This window comes from Vicia villosa, linkage group LG2 (assembly GCF_029867415.1).
Source record: "Vicia villosa cultivar HV-30 ecotype Madison, WI linkage group LG2, Vvil1.0, whole genome shotgun sequence".
NCBI lineage: Eukaryota > Viridiplantae > Streptophyta > Magnoliopsida > Fabales > Fabaceae > Vicia > Vicia villosa.
The window spans coordinates 221,647,439-221,653,579 of record NC_081181.1 but is presented as its reverse complement, the minus strand read 5'-3'; the positions used below and the strand labels follow the sequence as shown (position 1 = coordinate 221,653,579).

At 34.2% G+C, this 6,141-nt stretch overlaps 1 long non-coding RNA gene across 3 annotated transcripts; it reads left to right on the top strand.

The window, feature by feature from the left end:
- The first annotated feature begins 3,540 nt into the window (after positions 1-3,540).
- On the top strand, positions 3,541-5,780 carry LOC131648306 (uncharacterized). Of its 3 annotated transcripts, none has more exons than XR_009298099.1 (4): positions 3,541-3,947; positions 4,072-4,258; positions 4,625-5,016; positions 5,687-5,780. It is a non-coding gene; the product is annotated as an uncharacterized LOC131648306 (long non-coding RNA). The 3 variants fall into 3 exon arrangements; XR_009298098.1 differs by having other exon boundaries at positions 3,541-4,258; positions 4,625-4,689; positions 4,854-5,016; XR_009298097.1 differs by having other exon boundaries at positions 3,541-4,258.
- Positions 5,781-6,141: the final 361 nt, after the last annotated feature.

Genomic DNA, 6,141 nt, shown 5'->3' with positions numbered 1-6,141 from the left:
TCTATATTTTCATACATATTATATTTAAGAATACTCTAGAAATTTGTAGCAACTTCAATAAATATGAAGCAAATTATAATATCACTACATGATTTAGTAGCTTTTTTTTCCATTGAACCCTCCATGTTCTTGAGATGCCTACTGCTTAGAGTTTCTATTTGCATGATTATCACCATAACAATCATATTGTAATATCAAACAACAATGTCCTTCACACAATGGACGTCAATTGTTCCTGGTGCACAATATTTAATGACTTTTCTGATGTTGGCCAGAAGAAGTCACACTTGTTTATCAGTTTTAGTTCGGAATGCTTGCTTTCCTTTCTCATTTGAAGATTGGCCTTTTATGAGGCATGGTATTAAACCCTTGATTGTGACACATTTATGTCCATAATAACATTGGTTCCTCTGCTGGTAAATCATGAAGTCATTGAATGTTATTAACGCGAGTGTTCTCAATACTTTCTTCTACCCGGGTCTGGCTTCTTTGAGAAATTATCCCACCCCTGAAGTGCCTCACGGATATCTCCTCCTCATCACTGAGTCATAATCGATGCAAACTATCGAAAGGTAAGAAAAAAAACTGCATCGGGTCATAATCGATGTAAGAAAACCAAGACAATAGTCACCGAGGCATAATTGATGCAAACTACCGAATGGTAAGAAATAAACTGCACCGAGTCGTAATGGATGTCAAAAAACCAAGACAATATTCACCGAGGCAAAATTTCTACAAACTATCGAATGGTAAGAAACAAACTGCACTGAGTCATAATCGATGTCAGAAAACCAAGACAATATTCACCGAGGCATATTCGATGCAAACTACCGAATGGTAAGAAACAATATGCACCGAGTCATAATCGATGTTAGAAAACCAAGACAATAGTCACCGAGGCATAATCGATGTAAACTACCAAATGGTAAGAAACAAACTGCATCGAGTCATAATCGATGTCATAAAACCATGACAATAGTCACCGAGGCATAATCGATGCAAACTACGGAATGGTAAGAAACAAACTGCACCGAGTCGTAATTGATATAAAAAAAATAGGAGAATAGTCACTGAGACATAATCGATGCAAACTATCTAAATGCTAAGAAAAGGTCTAAACATCAACTTTTATTGGAGATATAGATACAAAAAGGATACACCGACTTTTACTGAAGGTGAACTACTGACTTTCACTAAAGGTAGGAAAAGATCTAAACATCGACTTTCACTGAAGATGTAGATACAAAGGATACACCGACTTTTACTAAAGGTGAACTATCGACTTTTCACTGAAGGTAGGAAAACAAAAGAATACACCAACGTTTATTGAAGGTGAACTACCGATGTTTACTGAAGGTAGGAAATGTCTTCATATGAACATAAAACTTTTACTGGAAGATGCAGATACAAAAGGCTTATCTGAACACCAGCTTTTACTGAAGGTGAATGAGCAAACAAAGGTATATCAACAAAATGTTGTCTTTCAAAAATCAAGGGTGCAAACATAAGTGCACCATCTCAACAAGAGTCATCCAGCGACCAAAATTCAATCCATGAACAAATGGAAAGTAACTGTCAAACAAGACTAGATCAAGTAAGGACACAAATCACTAGTTTTTTAATTCAAAATAAATCAAATAGAAGTACTGAAACACAAATCTTCCACGATGAACGATTTCAATGGGGAATTAGAAAGGATAAACACTTTTTGCTTAAGGTAGACACTTTAGTTGGAGAGAGAACACACACTCTAGGGGATAAACAACATCAAACAGACTAGATCAAAAACATCAAGAAAATGCAAGATCAATATGAATTCTTATTCAAATACACAATGTATGAATGAATGTCATGCATATGTTGACAAAACAAACACAAAAATACTAGGAGATGATAAGACATCACAGTACACCAGATACTCGGCGAATCACAATAAACAGAGGCCACAAGAGGAACAAAATCCTTCTACAAGGATTAAGAAAAAGATACTGACTGAGGAGATGAGCCAAAGTCAAACTTTAAACATATATAAATTCACTAAAGGGATAACAACATGAACTCCACTTTGAAAAAGTGAACACTTGCTAGGAATACGCACCAAGAAGTTATCATCATAGAAAAAGGTTAACATGTGAGGGATTTTAGTTCAAAAATCAACACATGGTGAGATAGATAACCCAACAGTCAACTGCCGTCTCAAATCTTCTTAGTAGAGAGTAACATACTCTAGTTTGATCAAGGTAAATGACCTTTGTACTTCAAGCTAACTGAGTTGATCAAGGTAACCTCTGAATCACAATTCTTCCCAGACGGTATGGCCAACGAGGAACTTTCCTCAAGAGGATTCATAGCGAGCTTGACAATAGAAATCTTCCTTTATTGCTCCAAAAACTGCATAATCGATTTCGTGCCTTCGACACTTTATTTCCCTAGGCTCCAAACACACAAAATACCTACAAAAATATATTAAAACTATCAAATAGTACACAATTAGACGAAAAATACAATTATTCGCAAAGTAAATGTATTTACACACAAAACAATGATTATTCAAATGATATTGTCAAAAAGAATAGATAAGTGCAACAAAACTTATACACAAAAATAGATGTAATTTGCACTTATCTGACATCAATAGGATTATGGTTCTACTAAGGTTCCCATAATCATAGATCAATGTTGAAAATACCATTGTCATAACGAATGATAGTAAGACAATAATACTCTCAAGGAATCTCAATTGAGTAGGGTTCTCGCATCAACCCAACGAGTCCAATGTATCGCAAGTCAGTACTACTCAACCAACTCCTAACTTATATTTTTTCTCCTTAACTCGGGTAGAGAGCTGTCTCACAGTATGTCCGCGACAAAAAAATCCAACAATTACAGCAATATACAACAATTGAATAAGAAAGTAATAAAGGATATAAATATGAAAAAAGAAGAAGAAAGAAAGCAAATAAAAGCAAACACATGAACAAAGACATACTAAGGTTGACTCCCTTTGGGAAGTTAACAGTCTCCAGCAGAGTCGCCAACTGTCGAGGTGCAAAAAATCCCGAGCACATCCCACACTTGGATTACAACAGAGTTGCCATTGATTTTTATTTGTTCCAAAAAGAAAGGGAAACGACGACTAAAACCTACAGAGGAAAGGGAATGGTCCTCGCAACCATATTGGGTTTGGGAGTCGGTTACGCGACTGGAAGGTATTAGCACTCCTGACGTTCGTTGTACTCAATGAGACCCATTTAGTTGGTATTCACTACGCCAAAAATGACTTTTAGCAGCACCCCTAAGACAGCGCTTTTTCTTAAAAGCGCTGCCATAAGTATGAACTAAAAAACACGGAAATTGACTACAGGAAAAGCGCTGTGTAAAGTTGACCTACGAGAGCGCTTTTAAAAAGCGCTGGTAAAGGCCCCCTTTTGAGAGCGCTTTTTGAAAAGCGCTGGTAAAGGCCCCCCTTTTAGAAAACACTTTTTAAAATACGCTTACTAAAGGGGGGCCTTTACCAGCGCTTTTCAGAAAGCGCTCTCATAGGCCATTTAAGTTTTATAAATAAAACAGAAAACCCAAATTTTTCTGGAAAAAAGAACGAGAGAAACACGCTTCATTCAGGTTCACTCTCATCTCTCGATCGACCTTCCTACTCGCCATTGAAGCAAATACGGTGGTTCTCATGAAGCAAAAGCACAACGATTATACCTTCATCCGCAACATAACCCTAAACCCCAATTAAGATTTGGTTGCCGATTCTGATGTTGTTCGACTTCGATACATCTTCTTCTCCGATCTGCTTTTCTCCGTCTATCTTTCTGCGATTCTGCTGTTGTTGTTCTGCGATTTGGTTGCCGGTTTGTTCAGGAGTTTGTAATTGGGAATCCGGGTGGGCTCTTGAAGTTTTGTTCGTCATTGTTTACGAGATTAGGGTTCTTGCTGAAAAGGTATGAACTTTTTTCTTCCTGTTTTGATTGAGACTCAAAATTGAAATTTGCACCTTTAGGGTTCTTGCTGCAATGGAAAAATCTAAAAATAAACCTTGTTGCAATGGGTTAATGTTGCATTCAGTTCGTGGCAGTGGATCATCACGTAAGCATAGGCAACAGAGCAGAGCAAGTTCTATAAATTTGTACAAGAAACTGAGTTACCTGCCAACAAGGTAAAGCTTTCATTGTATATTCGTTAGTTTTTCTACTAATGATGCAGAAACAATTGAAGACTGACAATGATGTTGAGCTCTATGCACTTGGAACGGGTAGAATTTTCTTTAATCTTTTAATTTCTCTTAATTTACAGATATAGATAGATTCTGATTAGGTTCAATAGGAAATTTATTTAACTTATAACAGTGAAGGTGTTCTTGATTATGTAGAGTGAGAAGAAGTAGAAAATTTAGATTAAAAAAAATCAATTTATAGATGCATGATCTGAGAAGTACACACTTAATTAATTTATAAAATCAATTTTGATATCAGTTTCTTGAATTTAACTCTCAAAACTGTAGGTATTGTGCATTTTTCATCTTTTATGTGATATGAGTTTCTTGAATTTAGAACAATAATATTTCAATATGTGATGTTAGAGATAGTCACATTTATTTTGTTTTTGAATTAAATCTCAGCTATTCCAACTATATAATAATCATGTCTGAGATTTTGAAGCGCAATGGATGGGCAATTCAGAAAAGTAAGATCATTTCTTTAATCATCTTTGAGATTTCAATAGATCCACTCATAATTTTAAGCTTCTTTAATTACTGGAACTAGTTTTCATGATACAGGTATAGTGGCATCCACTATTGAGGCTAAGCAAGCATTATTTTTATAATTGATTTCAATGTTTTCTTTCAGACATTGAGCAGCAAACCGCCTGGATCTACAAATGATTCGACTCTGCGTTATGAAAATACGGCAAAGAATCAGAGTGCTGGTTCAAGCAGAGATTTCCCACCATCTTAACCTCGAGAATCGTCTATTATTGATGATAACTTTACTCCCCCTCCACCTTCACTAGGTATGTTAATTAAGATCAGCTTACTAATTATCTTCACGTGAATTAAATTCGTTGAATGCTACTTTATTGAGCTTCAAAAGTGAAACTGAGATCTTAGATCCATTGTCCAACCAACATAAATGTCTATCATGGCTCTATATTTTGTTATATAACCTATAGTGAGGAGTATTAAACAATGAGAAAATAGCGAAACTTTAAGGGACCACCTGTACAATTTTGCATATACTTATAACAATTATGGAATAATATGATATTTAGCTTGAGCTTTGTTGTTTGACACATTTGAGTAATGAGGTCATGGGTGTTTAAAAAACCTTTACATATAAATCTAATAAACAAAATGCATACATTATGTCTTTCAATTGTTTACGGCAAAGAATCATGGGTGTTGGATTGTCAATTGTTTACCATTATTTAATACTTCTTTCTGCATCATTTGAAGATATGTGTTAATGATTTGGCATACCTTTTATTTATTAAGTTTCAATGATCATTTGCTAGTGTTGTTACTTACATCTAACTTGTATATTTGAGATTAATAAGTGACATGTTGTACATCTAACTTATATATTTAAATTTATAATTGATGAATATGTATTATACTCCTTTATTAATTTTATTTTTTTCTTCTTCTTATTCTTATATGTATACATGCGATGGACAATTGAAGATAAATTAGAAGTTGATTTGTGCATTGTTAGAAAGTCAATTATGGCCATCGAGGAGTCACGTTCGGCTGGAGAGAACTAGTTTTCTTAGGGAGCAAATCAGTATATATATATATATATATATATATATATATATATATATATATATATATATATATATATATATATATATTTGTATTGTATTTTGTGTTTTGAGAATTTGATGTTTCACTAGTTTTCTTAGTAATGTTTTATTTGTATTTTGATAATAAATATATGCAATACTAATTCATAAAATGCTTCATATTAAATGTATTTTTTTTAATTTTTATTTGTTTAATATAATAAATGTATTTCTCAAAGCGCTGTCTAAGATAAAAAAAAAACATAAAAGAAAAAAAAAACGCAACCTACCAAAGCGCTTTTGGAAAAGCGCTCTAGTAGGGGGGTCTACCAGAGCGCTTTTTCCATAAAAGCG